This window comes from Cibotium barometz, chromosome 46, assembly GCF_041138505.1.
Source record: "Cibotium barometz isolate CiBa-2024 chromosome 46, ASM4113850v1, whole genome shotgun sequence".
NCBI lineage: Eukaryota > Viridiplantae > Streptophyta > Polypodiopsida > Cyatheales > Cibotiaceae > Cibotium > Cibotium barometz.
This window is the reverse complement of record NC_141091.1, coordinates 20,723,882-20,740,821: the sequence shown is the minus strand read 5'-3', so window position 1 is coordinate 20,740,821 and position 16,940 is coordinate 20,723,882.

Sequence of the window (16,940 nt, the reverse complement as noted above, 5' to 3'; positions counted from 1 at the left end):
AGGAGCAAGACTTGCGGTTTTTCGATCAACTGGGCCCACTACCTGCTACAGCAAAAAGGACAAATCTACCTATAGTAACAGAGCAAGAGGCAAAGGAGATGAGAGAAGAAGAGCGCAGGAAGGAGGCCGAAGAAGCGCAACGCAGGAAGGAAGCTGAAGAAGCAGAGCCTAGTAGAGAAGCAGAAGAAGAGCGGCGTCGAAAAGAAGCCGAGGAAGGTCAAGGGCAACCACCGGAGATTGTTATTGAGGCCGACACCCTAGAACAGCTAGAGGTTATCTTACAGAACAGGGAGGTCGAGCTCTTGTCCTATGGCATCACGAAAGATACCATTGACAAAGAGTTTGCTCTTGTGAGGGTAGCTTGGGAGACAGAAATGCAAAAGAGACAGCAGCCCAAAGAGGAGGCAAGGAGGGCAAGCCAAGCACAGCCACAAGCAGCCACAACATCCAGACGTCCAGTCAAGAAGTGTGGCAAAAGAATGGAGGGCAAGTTTCGGGACCAACAAGAAGAGGAAGAGCGTGCACAAAAGAAAAAGAAGTTCAGGTCTGAACGACCACCGTGGGAGAATCAAAGACCACCACCGCCTCCACCAGTTACAAAGAAGAAGAGAAAATGGAGGCCAGGGACAGTCGCGCTACGAGAGATTAGGAAATATCAGAAAAGCACAGATCTTCTCATCCCCAAGGCACCATTCTCTCGACTGGTGAGAGAAACAATGGAAAAATATACTGACAGGGTTGACCGCATACAGAGCACAGCTCTTGAAGCTCTTCAAGAAGCTGCTGAAGATATTGTAGTTTCTGTTTTTGAAGACTCAGTGCTGGCTATGGTACATGCCAAGAGAGTTACTTTGAAGCCTGTAGATATGTCCCTAGCCCTACGTCTACGTTTAGAGCGTAGCCTTCTACCTCAATAGGCTAACCCACTTTGTAATTCTCCCTACAAAATTTTGTAATGTTTCCAAATTCCTTTGTAGCATTTTCACACATTAATGAAAGCTTTTTGAGTTGTGTTACATTCTTTGTTGAGTCCATTTTTTTTTGTATGCTCAGTGTCAATGAACATTTCATTAAAAAAATATAAAAGCACTATACACACAGGAAAAAACACACACAAACACACACACACACACACACACACACACATATATATATACACACATACATATATACACACATATATATATACATATACAAATATATATACATATACACACATATATATATATGTACACACACACACACACACACACACATATATATATATATATTTATATATACAAAAAAGGTAGAGCCTATAAAGTCACCTAGAGACCCTTATAGAGGGCCTTATGAGCCTCAAGGCCAAAAAATAAAAATAAAAAAAAATGCCATGTGCGCTACGGCGCGTTAATCGCAGCCATCCACCACCGATGGAGAGAAAGAAACGGAGAGAAACCCCACTCTTTTGTTGACTAAGGAGGAGCGACGGTGTGGGGTTGAGCAGCACGACATTGATGTGGAGAAAGTCCTTAAGATGCTGGAAAGCAACGAGCTCTACGTTAATGAAAAGAAGTCAGAATTTTATCTGTTCCAGGTGCATTACTTGGGATATATAATTAGTGCTGAAGACATTCGACTTGATCTGGCTAAAGTGGCCGAGATTGTCAACTGGGATTAGCTCCAAAATCTTATAATATCTTATGTCTTATATATATATATATATATCCTATATATCTTATATATATATATATATATATTATATATATATATATATATATCTTTCAATAGCCCCAAAATCTTATATATATATATAGACACACACACACACACACACATATATATATATGTATATATATACATATATGTGAGTGTGTATACATCTATAAATACAACATTTTTTCATACCGCTCTAACCCAATCTCGATTACTTTTTTTAATCACGATCTCATTTAAAATGAATCCTAAACAATATTTTCTATGAACACATGAACAAAATCTTAAAATTGCGAGGCTTGAAATGGTATATCACAAGTACGCCAGGAAAAATCACAACTTACAATGCACAACAAATTTTTTTTATTAAACTTGGAAGAGAAGTTTGCATTACATCTTTTTAATAAGCTCTTGGAAGAGCTCAGGAGAGAGAGTTCTAGAGGCTGGTTTCTGGCCTAAGCTTTGGAATATATCACTCGGCTCATTGATTCCTTGAGCTTGAGAAAGGGCACAATGGCCTAAAACTGAGCCGGGATGCTTGCCCGTAAAGCAATACAAGGCAGCTTCCCTAGCTACCAAAATACATTTATTTATGTTCGAGGCTAAGGGGTTCTCCGACAAGACTGCACTAAGTGCTTTACATTTTAGGAGCTCGGCATAGGCGATCTCTGAATAGTCTAAATGAAAAACCCGCACTATGTCGGCTCTGAGGGCAGGTATGTAGTGCCAAAGAGATGCATCTCGACCCTCTGACTTTGGCCGCGTTCCTCCTACGCGCATAGCAAACTTGTCCACTTCAAAAGCAGTCTGTCAACATGTCAATATAGAAGTTAGGAAGCGTGAAATGATACAACTAAAAATAATTTGCTTTACAACTAAGAAGTTAGGACATACCTCAGTTGCATCGTCACTTGCAACTAGTTGCTCATTTGTCAAGTTTATGCTTCCTTGGTCTTGAGCATCGCCAGCAACCAAGGGCATGTGTGGTTCAAAGGCAGCTACGCTCTCATAGAATTGCACATCTTGCTTTATTTCAACGAGCGCTTTGGCCACTACATCTTCCAAGGAACTGCTACCAATATCGTATGCAAGCGCTTTTGTGAGGTTGTCATCTTCAAAAGAGATTTTCACTTTTCCTTTGTCTTGACCCCCAGCATTCACGGCAATAATAGACAGTGCCTCATCCTCGCGAAACCCAAGTGTCTTGGCAATGTCATCCAGAAACAAAAATTCTTTCCCATCAATAATGATTGGATGCAAAGACATGACAACAAGGTCTGGGACCTCCTCAAGTACTTCATCGCCCTCTAGAACTAGGTCCGGAACCTCCTCGGAGACATTCTCTTATAGAGCCACCAATGCCATTGAGGCCTCCCATTGTTCTGTAACATTCTCTTCCTCGGCATGGGCCTCTTGGACCTGCTCCATTAGCTTTGCTTTGCCCTTTTCTTTTTCCTTGCCACTTTCTTTTGCCACACCCTCTTGTAACAGAAGGACCAAAACCATGTCCCAGCTCATGAAAGAAGTGCCGATGTTGCCCATTTGTAGATCCAAGAGCAAGTCTTCCTCCTCATTCCTGTAGTCCTTTTCTGTGAGGGATTTTAAAAACCTTGATAGGCGGAATCTAAAATTCTTGTCTTCCCTGAATATGTACATGATGAGGTCAACCGAAACCCATAGGCCCTCATCACCCTCAAACATGATGGAGTACGTGCTGATGTGTTGATCCATATACTCAATGACATCTGTAAAAGCATCCGCGTGTAGATGCATTGTTGCACGCACATCAATTGCTCCCTCAAACATAGCGACGATCTCATCAACCCTATGAAGTAACTTAAGCTTTCCTAGCTACGCAATAGAGAGTGTGTGATACAGAAAGGTGTGCGAAATTGAGAGCAAGTGTTAGGAGAGAACGATAATTGTCAATTGATGAAAATGAGTAAAGTATCGTTTATAAATGGGCGACCTTGTTATAAAATTTTTAAAAATTTTAAAATTTTTAAGTACCAAAAAATTTTAAAAAAATGGTATGCGAAAGCAAGAACGTATCCTTCCATCGCAAGGTCATTTCTAATTTACTAGTGGCTCAAGCCACAGATGCTTGTGTGACCAACCTTACACTATCACAAAAAAATAAAACTTGCACAAGACAATTGAAAAACCTTAATAAGACAGTGAGGCAAAAAAATTGAAATTGTATTTACTTCAATTCAATATTACATATCCAGTGGTTATCTGATAGCTACACAGCCAGGGAAAGTAATTTCTCTACAAAGAAAAGATCGTTCCTGCCTTTTGCGCACTACTCTACCATTGATTATCAAAGCAAAATCACCACTCAGTGAGAATCGAAGAACTAAGTAGTCACGTAAGTTGGCAAGGGACCAGTCATCATTCACAGTAACATCTTCTACATCCCCACCTTGCATGGATATATGTAGCACACCCTGTTCTGTAGAGGTTGTGTCGGAGTCTAACGCCTCCCATTCTCCATTTATAAGCTTCCATCGCCTATAAGGAAACGCAATGGACAACTGTTGCTTGGCAATATGATAGCGCATCACAACCTTCTCAACTATTACTCCGCATCTGATGGTGTCTCCATTGTGTTGAACAACTTTTTTATCCCATGCAGGTGATAAGAAACAAGTCAGAGCTCTCTCCCCCTTTGCAATCCATAAAGTTGGGGTACGATGTGTGTCACTTGTACGGAACAGGTACACAAAGAGGTGTAGAGGTATGAAGCAGGTTATGGTTGCTTTGTGAGATCCATATGTGCACTTCATAGCATTTTGCACCTTGCTTTCGATCTGCAAACAAGCCATGGCCACTGAAGCATTGTCTGGAATTGGCCATTCAATAGATGTGAGAGTTGGCGTAGGTTTTGGAACTAATTTTCCAGTACCATTTGCTGTCGTGGGAACCACATATGTATCCTCATAGAAGAAGATGTTTCGTGCAAGAAGTTGTGCAGCTGGACACCCTCCAAAGATTAAACTACCAAGCTCCACATGGTATGCTTCAAAGGTTCCTGAAATTGCCTCCATAGGCTCCCACTCACTATAGTTTGAGGAAAAATATCTACGCAGAGGAACCCAAGAACAATCAAAGCAGTGCTCAGTATACCATTATTAGCACACAATTGATTTAAAAACAAGAATATAAAGTGGTGAAATAACTTACAATTTGCAGGAAATCGTTGACGTTGGTCATGGTCTGCTAGTTTCAGCTCTGTTGCCTTGTAAACATGTTGGACCTTGGCTAGCTTTTTTCCATCACGATCTTGTTTGAGCTCCAATATCCGCCCTTTCCAATGGTGACTTTGTATATCAACGTATCGCTTTGACACCTTGTGGGTTCCTCTTGTACTAGGCTGCATCGTAATCCAATTCCACTTCTCGTACTGTTTGATGTTCCAGTGCCCATCCTCATCTTGACCACTGCTACAAGAGAGAGATTGAATACTGATCGGAGGCCTTCGAGCTCTAGAAGAAGACATCAGATGTATATATTAGGGAGATTATAAACCTTGATGGCAAAGGAAAATAGAATGGTGAGAAAAAAACTTAGACTAGGGAGATGTACAAAAGAGAAGGAGTTGTAGAGCAAGTTCCAAGGGCTTGGCTGTGCTATTACTGCACTTTGAAAGAGGATATTAGAGGGGGTGACAGGAGACAATGAGTAAGATTATGAGAGCCAAAGCATTTGCAACTCAAGCTTCCATAGCTTGGCTCCACTGTTACACTCTGTAAAAGGAGGTTGGACAAGGTAGAAGGATGAAGTAAGGAAATGTAAGTGAGGATCAAACTTCCATAGCTTCTGAGAGGAGGTTGCAGATCAAGCTTCCATAGCTAAGCTCTGCTATTACACTCTGTAAAAGGAGGTTGGACAAGGAAGAAGGATGAAGTAAGGAAATGTAAGTGAGGATCAAACTTCCATAGCTTCTGAGAGGAGGTTGCAGATCAAGCTTCCATAGCTAAGCTCTACTGTTACACTCTGTTAAAGGAGGTTGGACAAGGAAGAAGGATGAAGGAAGGAAATGTAAGTGAGGATCAAACTTCCATAGCTTCTGAGAGGAGGTTGCAGATCAAGCTTCCATAGCTATAGATCTAGGTTTTTGAGTAAAGAGAGAGGTAGATCAAGAGGTAGATAGCTAAAAGAAGTAGTCTAGAGAGTGAAAAACTTCGTGCTATGAGAAAGGGGGAAGAGAGAGCGTTTTGGAGGGAACGTGGGAGAGAGGGATAGTGGAAAGTGAAGGGGAATGTGCATTGAATGCATGGGAACTCGTTTTTGGGCCTCTATCACTTTAGAGACCTTACTTAATGATGGCTGCAGGCTGCAGCTATCCTTTTCTATAAAAAATAGGGGAAAAATTCATATACGTATAAAATTTTTGAGTTTTAGTTGATTTTAAAAATTAAAAAAGAGCCTATTTAGCCTATTATTCTAAGTTTGACCACTACCTTCTAGGCTCTTACAAACCATTGGTTTCAGTCCACATGTAATCTCCCTATTTGTCTATTTCTTAATCACCTCCATTAGGCAATGGCAAATTAAAGGGCCCAAAAAGACTCCATTGAGTTCCTAATGAATTTTTTGTTCACATGTGGATGAGAAGATACAAAGGGTGAGGTGGGAGGATAAGATGAGGAGGAGATAATTTTAAAAATGAATTTATACATTTTATGGGTTTTTACAAAAAAGGGATGAGTATGTTGGGGTGGAATTCCTTTGCTATTCTATTGCTATACTCCAAAATGCTTTGGCCAATGTTGCTAATGAAATGCTTGCCCACTACCTTGGTACATGCATCGAGCGCCTCATCATAAATTCCCTCCCCCAAAGCTGTATGCCATGCTACTATTCCTACACCAAAAATTTCTCACAAGAATGCTTGTGTGCCACCATGCTTATCATTTTCACCACCACCACCATTATTCCTTCTTATGCATGAGAGAGAGTGGTGTGTGTGTGTACTAGCATTGCTGAAGTGGTGTCCTCATTATCGTGGAATTTTTGTTATCATATTTGTATGTCGGTGTGTGTGTGCACATTCATCTATGTCTATATGTCTATGGGCATATGTGCATGCCGGTGCATGTATGAATGTGTATATGTCTATGTGTGCATATATGCATGTGTATAAGAGAATGTGTGAAAAAATAAGTTATTTTTCAATTAGTTTCTCCCAAAATTGTTGAGCTCCCCTATTCTTCCAGGCTTCTAGTGGTGACCCATTTCTCTTCTAAGGGTTTTATCGTGATGTTTAGCACTTGGGGTATGCCCTCCTCATCCTCGAATAAAGCATAGTAAGGCATTAGCTTGTAACCATTCACCTTGTTTACACACATGGCACCATCAAGATTTATCACGGTGAATGTTCCTGGTTTGACCTTCTCATTTATTATGATCTGCCGAGTCCATCTTAACTTGAGTTTTCTTGGGTGCTTCCCCATCCTTGAGTTGAATAACAACACTCTATCCCTCTTCTTAAAGAGAGATTGTTTTTCTTATACCTATTTGCCGAAGCCTTTTCCCTTTGTTGTATGGCTTAAGCTCAATAGACACTTTCCTATCTAGATTCTTCTATTTTAAGCAATTCATGTATCCTATGTTCTCTAGATTCTTCCATCATGGGAAGTTTCTCTTGAATTGCTACACTCATAATAGGTACCACAAATTTGATGGGGACTATGGCTTCAAAACCATATGCCATTTTGAATGGTCTCATACTAGTTGTGACTTTATATGATGTTTTGAAAGCCCACAAAAAAGCACTATCCAATTTCTAGTCTCAGTCTATTGTATTGGATTTGACAATTTTCCTTATTATATTCACTAGCGTCTTGTTTGTGGATTCTACCTAACCATTGCATTGGGGATGATACACCATGGATATTTTATGTATGATCTTGTACTTAGCCCTCATTTCCTCAATGACATCATTGATAAAATTCTTCCCTTGGTCACTGACTAATTCATTAGGGCACGCAAACCTTATTAAGTACCCCAAAACTCTTGAGGATGCAATTCAAAGCCTTGATCTTCGATGATACTATGGAGAAGAAAAGCACTGTGAAATTCTCTGGAGCTTTTCGGTCCCCTAATGCAAATAAATGCAAACTTAATACTCCTTCTAGCGAGTCTCCCAAAAATGCCAAGGGGCCTCGCGGACCGCTCTTTACGCAGGATTTTGAGCACACCAAGAAAGAAAAATTATGTTATTAATGTATGGCTAATGCACATGAGAAGAAAAATTATCCACAATTGAAGTCTAGGGAGACCGAGAAGGGCAAGGGGGTGTACAAGGGGCAGAACAAGCTCTCACCCAAGGAGCTTGAAAGGTATAAGAAGGAGAACCGATGCTTCAAGTGGGGAGAACAAGGGCACTCCTATCGCGCTTGTCCCACAAAAGTCATCAAGAAGGGTCCTCCTCAAGCCTCACAAGTAAGTTTCCCATCAAATATGCAAAAAGATGCTAGTTAATTATGCTATGTGTGGTAAAAAGTTAAGGATCAAGATGCTTTTATATTATTTGATCCTGGTTCATCCCATAATTTGATTTCATTTGAGTTAGCCCAAAAGCTGGGCATCAAGACTAAAGAAATGGGACCTGCACTCGATGATGATGGAGCCTTTAAAGGGCCACAAGTCCTTGTCACGCCATTGATTGGGAAGCTGAAGATACGTGTTCAAGAATATGTTGATCAAGAGGAGTTTTATATATCCCCTTTGTTGCATGAGGATGTCATTTTGGGGGCGCCATGGCTCCATCGCATGGCCATCCACCAACTCACTTATCCTAATAGGGATATCACTTTCCATCACATAAGGGTAAAGCTGTTAGTATTAGAACTGAGAAGAAGGGAAGCACTATACCTCTTGGATCTAGTGATGCTATACAAAAGTCAATAAAGTCTTCTCTTTTTGTGTACATGATTTTTGTTAAAGACTCTCATGACACACTCTCTCACGAAGCTAATACTAATATGAGCTCTGATGAGGAAATGCACTATATGTCTTTCCTTCAAGCATATAGTGATTGTTTTTCAGACTCTATCCCTAGTGAGTTACCTTCCTTCAAGAGGAGAGGATGACCATAGGATTGGTAGTACACCTCCTAATAAGACTCCATATCGTGTTTCTCATGCTCAACAAGAAGAGATACTCTCTCAAGTAAACGAGCGTCTTGAGAAGGGGATGGTACGACCTAGTTCGTCTCCTTTTTGTTCACCTGTGTTATTAGTGCAAAAGAAGGATGGGTCCTATCGCATGTGTGTGGACTACCGTACACTAAACAAGAACACAATTGAAAATCGATCCCCAGTCCCTCGCATAGAGGACATTTTTGATAAGCTACAAGGTTCATCTTACTTTAGTAGGATAGACCTTAAAAGTCACCAAATAAGGATAGTACCTCATGACATCCACAAGATTGCTTTTCGTACGCAGTTTGGTTTATATGAGTATGTAGTAATGCCCTTTGGTCTTACAAATGCTCCAGCAACCTTTAATAGGTTAATGGAAAGACTATTTAGGAAGCATAGGGCATACACTAGAGTGTTCTTCGACGATATAATTATCTATTCTAGGACAATGGAAGAACACAAAGAGCACTTAAAGTCAATTTTTGAATAATTGCGTGCTAATAAGCTTTATGCTAATGGGAAGAAAAGTGAGTTTTTCCTTAAAGAAATTAAGTATCTTGGCCACATTATCTCTAAGAAGGGTATCCAAATGGATCCCGAGAAGCTTAAGGTAATAAATGAGTGGCCACGACCAAAGAACCTCCATGAGGTAAGAAGCTTCCATTAGGAAAATTCTGGACTCAAAAGAGGGCTGTTTCAATAATAATATAATAATAGACACATAGATTGAGTGACATGAAATCTACGAACGATATTCACCGGTGGTGGGACCTCTGTACAAACCCACCTAAAACGTGGAGAAACTCTTATCTTCATGAAATATTAAAAAAAACCATCACCTTGTCTTAAAATATTTAAAACCATTTTTTTGTCAGTACCTAACACAATAAAAGAATGTTTTCCACATTCCTGTGTTAGACGTGGAGCACTTAAAAGTTCTTTCCACCACCCCTAGAACTAATGAAGCTTGAATGCTTGGAATAGATAGATACACATTCTCCTGGTTATTCCCTCAACTTGGTTCCACTTTTGAATCTCGAAACATCTTTGGTGCCCAAAAGAACACACCGTCCCTCATTTCTTCTTCTCTCCTTGATCCACAAAAGTGGTTAGCTCAGTCATCCACTTTCTGCTACTTCTTCTTTCTCATACGTCTGTTAATCTCTCATGGCACCCGAAAGTGGACTGAAACGAGCAAGGAGCAGTATCTCATCTGTTGTGTTGTATAACATAAAAGACGAGAACGAAGAATGGATTCCCCAAGTATACAGGAAGTACTCTTGGGTCACTATGCAGCCAGGAAAACGTTGCCACTACCGAGTGAAGGGAAAGGCATCTGAAGACTTAGCCAAACATTGGAAAGAAAGGATCCTTGACTTTAAGATGGCACTAGGAGGGAAAACTGTCAAAGAAGTGTTGATCCAGTATATATTCATGCAAAAAGAGATCAACGTGGGACCACTGGAAGGACTTCCAAGACACAGACCACATTGTAAGTGCTTGTGTTTTGTATTTCAATGTTGCAAATAAGGTGATTGATATACATTTTTATGCCTTGCACAGATTTGTACCCATCCAATCTTCAGGAGTGGGAGCCTGCACAATGCTTGACGGGATTCTTGAATGTCATACATGGTGAGGTGGGGGAACTTCAATATGAAGGTCGTGCACCAAGTGATCTCGCAAGAAGTAGAACATATTTCTATGACTCATTTTATACCTTGCCCACTCAATCGAGTCGACATGGAAAGTTGGAACGTATTCCGTTGCCCGCACTTGATAGTCCTCAGTGGCCATTGCTTGATACAAAAGTGATAGAGTCATACAGGACCAAAATATTTAATGATATTAAATGTGCTATGAAGCCTAGCATTGGTGCAAGAAATGTCCACTTAAGTTTGTTTGTTCCAATTGCATGCTTTGTTGATTTATTTTCTGATTGTAAACAATTGAGAAAAACTAGAACAACTTTTGTATGCAAAGATATAGATGAAGCTTGGCTTGATCATTTGTTTGACAAAGGTTGGAGAGTGAAATCATCAAAGGGAGATGATTTGATCGAATGTCGATTGAACACCTCCGACATTGCATTTCGGTGAGTGTTATAACATTCAAATGTATTTTTGTGAAACAGTTACAACGCTTATTTGATTATACTCGAAAAATTATCCTAATGATATTTTGGAATCAGATACTATATTGCCAGGCAACATCTGTGCATGTCATTTACTTATAGAAGGTGGCGATGGATCAACAACAACTGGGAAAGCATGGACCAAGATACAAGAGATGGCAGCTACTCTTGCTTGATAGATATAGTTATGATTCGACAGGGTCACCCATCATTGACATTGGAAGTGGAAGAGAATTGGACTCTCGAATATGTTAGGAAAGAATTAGAAGTAGCTATTCACAATCCTCCAGATTAATTTTGCTTCAAGCGATGGTCGGAAGCTAAGTAAAAGAAGAGAGCATCAGATCATTTGTAAAGATGTTGCAGTCCCACATGAATTGGAGGCACTAGAAGATATATGATGTGACCATGTATACGGTGACAATGTATTTTCCATATGCAATAAACTTATCTATTCAGAACATTGCTTTTGTAATGCTTTATTGTTTAAAACAATGTAATGAAGGTAAAAATTCCCCAATTGAATTTTTATGTACACAAAAAAGGCTTAAAGTAAGAAAACAAGCAGTGAAGGAACACAGTAGCAAATTTGATCCTCTGATTTTCAAATTAAAGTGCATTTACAATTGACTCTTCTCTCTCCAATAACACTAAATATGTGTAAAAAATATAAATGTACATGTGTAGCTGCATATGTACAAACGTACATTTGTTGGAAGAAGGAAAAAACTATTTATTACTGGAACCCATAGGTATCGGCTTCAGGATGGAGCCATGGCTCTTCTCCCAATTACGGAGCCCATGTAAGAGGCTCATGGGGGCCTATCCCCCCTCGTGGATTGGGCGGGATGAAGTCCACTAGGCCGTTTGGAGGCATAACTTCAGCGACCTCGATCAATTTCGCAATCGTTTCCTCCCTAAATGTTTGGATGTCTAGGTCCACGTAGCGAGACATTGATGAAAACTGCCATCACAATTCATCAAGGCATAAATAAGATCAACATGACAATATACAAGAAGATAAACAAGAGTACGCATACGTATGGGAGCTGAAAAATGCTTACATCCTCTGAACGGAGCTGAAAAATGCTCCGTAGGTAGCAGCAACAATGCATTAAGTGCAACCCTCCACCCACAGCTGTAACCATCTTCTTGTTTGGGGACACTAACCCTTCGAATGGTCGATCGATCTAGGGTGTCGATGTCCATGCTCAGGCTCTCATAAGCTACCATTAGTTTCCTGACACCACTGTAAACAAAGACCAATCATTATCTTGATCAATCCGGACTTCTAACTCAAACAATAATATGTATCATAATGATTTTAACTTACAGCAAAACATTGCCATGGACACCAGATGTCGAATTTGCAAGGTAAATGACATTGTCTTCACATCGACTAGTACAAGACTCCAATGGGAACTGCATCACATCCAAATAGATTTCTATTAGTTTCAATCCAAAGGAAGCACTATATAACTTGTGTATGGTGATTCGTATAAACATCATGCAAGAGAGATAGAGAGACAAACTCACTTTTCATGATATGCCAAAAAAAATACTTGAGCATCGTCCAGCTGGACCTCCCGAAACCAGTTCAGCACATCGAGATACGGAACTGACTTTACTAGCAACAGTGTTAAGACCAGCGAATCAATCTGGAATACTCGATGCTGTACATCCTCGGGCAATTGCGAAATAACAAAACTTCACAAGGAAACATATCAAGAGTGAGGCATAAACTTTAAGAGCCAAGAATGAAAAATTGTGGGAGGACAGAGAAAAGAGTATACCTTAAAATACATCTGAGCACTTTGTCGTTGACTTCAGTTTTAGGATTAAAAAAAATGTTTATCTCCTCAGCATGAATCGGGAAATAACATCTTTGCCCTCTAATATTAAAGGGTACATAGAACTTCGGCAACAAAAATTGAAGCGCCTCCCGATTCATAGCGTGGAGTGCGCGAACATTTTCTCTTTTTGTTTGCAATGCAAGCATTGCCACTTGATGTTCCCTTTGAGCGCTTGTCAGAAAATTTACCCGAGTCTGATGTTCATGATCTGGACCTTCCTCGGTCACCTCTTCAATTCTCACTTTTTGTACAAGACGGACATCCAAAATTTGCACCATTCGTGCATCAATAAATGTAACTGGTCTAAGTAACTTATCATATCTAAAACGAAGGGCTACTAGGCTGAAAAAATCTTTGTTCATCACTGTGACCCTGTGTGCATGGGCAGCAGCAAGAACGTAACTATCCAAAAAAAAATTCAATCATCCAATCTTCTATGGCCTCCTGCAAGCAAAACAGGGCCGATGCCTTCCACCTAAACAAAATTCCATTTTGCTCACAAATTCTCCTGGCAAGCCTCTGGAAAGGCAATTTTGGAATCGGGTGCTTCATAAATTTTGTGATTTGTCGCAGAGCTGACGAATGCTCTGCGAAACGCCTTAGTCTAGGCTGCATTTTGGATAATCGGGAAGGATTGCTTGATTTCCTCGATCTTGAGGCTTTCAGAGTGCCCATCTTCTTCCCACTAGATGAGGGACCTGCATTGTCAATGGGTCTAGCTGTATGCCTTACACGAGCCATCTGAAAACGCAAGCAAGAGCAGAAAACTTAGCTATTCAATAGTACACGATTAACAATTCACCATAAAGCGAGAGAGGGTGGCCAAGAAAGCAATATGCACTTCCTCGCGTTATGGTGAATCTATTCACCATAACGCGAGATGAAGGCCCACCGAAACACAATAATCCTCCTCGCATTATGGTGAATTAATTGACACCAATAAGAGGTGGATTATCATGCATCCTTTGAGCTTTGATCTTGCGTTATAGTGATTTGATTCACCATAACGCGAGACTAAGAGCCAGTCAAAGCAAAACAATCCTCCTCGCGTTATAGTGAATCGATTTACTACAACGGGAGGAGGATTATCGCGAATCTCTTACCATTCCGTCTTGCATTTTGGTGATTCGATTCACCATAACACATAGAGCCGTATTGAGATTCTAATGGCTCGTCGTCTGCTTTAAGGTGAATCGAATCACCATGGCAGAGGGCAAACAGTCGAAGAGAAAACAATGGCAGAGGACAAACAGTCGAAGGAAAAACAAAACAATCAAGGAATATATAAGAAACTCACAAAACAATCAAGTAATACACGTTCATCACATTTTATGAGTGGGAATGGATGGAGACTGTCGTGTAGGAGGTGAATTAATTGACACCAATAAGAGGTGGATTATCATGAATCCTTTGCCCTTTGATCTTGCGTTATAGTGAATTGATTCACCATAACCCGAGACTAAGGGCCAGTCAAAGCAAAACAATCCTCCTCGTGTTATAGTGAATCGATTTACTACAACGGGAGGAGGATTATCGCGAATCTCTTACCATTCCATCTTGCATTTTGGTGATTCAATTCACCATAACACATGGAGCCGTATTGAGATTCTAATGGCCCGTCGTGTGCTTTAAGGTGAATCGAATCACCATGGCAGAAGGCAAACAGTCGAAGAAAAAACAATGACAGAGGACAAACAGTCGAAGAAAAAACAAAACAAACAAGCAATATACGAGAAACTTACAAAACAATCAAGTAATATACAAAAACTCACATTTCTTGCGTGGGAATGGATGGAGACTGTCGTGCAGGAGGTGGAATATTGGTTTAGTACTGTGGGGATAGTCGGAAGTCACCTGGAGGCAAGCAGGAGGACGGACAAGGAAAAATCGATAAGAGGACGAAAAGGTGGCGTGATTAACGGCTTTGATTAGTCTTTAGAGTAAACACACATGCTGCTGGGCTGCCAGGGCGACTAGGCGACGCTGACCTGTCACATAGCATTAAAAAGGGCTTTTAATTGCCTCTCTTGCTTTGATTAGTCTTTATAGCGTGTACACGTGTTAGGTACATGGCGGGCTGCCACATGGCATTCATGGAATGGCGGGTAAAAATGCGGCGCTGATATGTCGCATAGCATTAAAAACGGTTTTTAATTGCTTCTCTAGGATACCCATCTCATTTATTGCCTCTCTTGGAGTTCGTATTCTCATTTATCTCCCCACCAATGGCCTTCATCTCCATCAACGACTATCTCCTCCAACCCTCCTTCATCAATCATCCTCCTTCATCCTCCTGTATCAAACGTCAAAGACAAACCTCCAACCTCCTTCATCTCCATCAAAGATAACGACAACCTCCTTCATCTCCATCTCCTGCGACGTTTGTATACAATTCGTTTTCCTGGTATTTTTATCTCTTTTGTGCTTCCTTCTTCTTTTGTTATTTCGTTCTTTTGGTTTCATTCGTGTAGAACTCCTTGCTTTGTCTTTTCATCGCGTTAAGGTGAATTGAAAACCTATGACTTCTCGCATTATGGTGAATTGACTGCGAAGAAGACTATTTTAATTCGTTTGACACCTCCTCTCTCAGTATGGGTACTTGAGAAGTATCTTTATTTGTAATTCACCATAACGTGAGAGGCGGCGCCAAAGGATGAAAAAGTCATCATGTTGCGGTGAATCAATTCACCATAACGCGAGCGAAGGTCCCATAGGAAGCACAATATTCCTCCTCGCATTATGGTGAATCGATTCACCATAACGCGAGAAGAGGTCCTTGACTAAGCTACAATTTTATTTGCGTTAGGGAAAATAGATTCACTACAACGCGAGGAGGAATACCTGGATTCCTCTGGCATCTCCTCTCGCGTTATGTTGAATCCATTCACCACACAAAGATTTGTTGTTTAAGACCAATTGTCTCTTGATTCATTGCTTGAACTAATATTTTCCATGTCTTATCTACACCCTTGAATTCATCCATGGCGCAAGTTCAAGTCGAGTTTGATGTGGACGAAGAGATTAAAGAAACACTTGCTGCAACTCTGTTGTATGACTTCCTCTACAAATGTCGACGTCATGATTTGCACCCTTCAATTTCGTTGATGTTCAATTGCGATTTTTCTCTGAAGGATACATTTTCTAGCCATCCCGGATACTTTGAAGAGGCAAAGCAAGAGTTTGATGAGCTCACAAATGAAGATCCAGTGATGATTGATGGGAAAAATCACATTCATTTTAATCTCAAGGTGTCGCCGGAGAAGAAGCAGAGGTTAAACAGGGATTGGCACAAGATACCATGTGATAAGAAGAGAGCTTTGCCATGCCCTTTTCACAAAAGAAAATGCCGCTTGATGGAATACTCTTATGCCTTCTTATGCTTCTTGCACATGAACGTGCAATTAACAGATGAAGAATGTACAGAGCCGCATGCAACAAATGAAAGTGAAGACACGGTTTCTCGTCAGGCTAGTCCCACCGTTGAGGATGTTGCTGAAGAGGAGGACACTCCTCATGTGATTAAGGAGTTCAATGTTGAAGAAGAGAGAAAGCTCAGTTCGGCGGTTGATATTGAGGCAGTGAGAGAATAAAACACTGATATAGGTTAGCTTGTGATTGAATCAGATGACTTCTCCCCCATTCCAACGCCATTACTCCCCTCCTACCTTTTGCTCAACCTTCTAACATGGAGGTGTTTTCCGTATGGAGGTAAAAGAATCGAGAGTTCCTTGAATAGTGGACATTGAAGTGGAGGGGGTTTCCTTATATTTTGTGTGTGTTGAAGCTTCCTCCTCGTTATGACTCTCGACGATAGGAGTGAGAGGTAGTAGGGGTTTATGAGTAGAATGTTTAGATATAGCTACACCCACGAGACTCTCTCTAGTATCACCTTCATTCTAGCACATTCAGCAAAGAGCACATCCTCTCATAGCACATTCTCTGGTGTAGAGCACTCTCTGTTGGAGCACAATCGGTCTTGTATCATTCTTTTCAGTATCTTGATACACAGTGTTACGCTCTTGTGGTGTGTTCTCTATCTCTCTGTGAGAGTGGGCAAGCATTTCATTAGCAACATTGGCCAAAGCATTTTGGAGTATAGCAATAGAA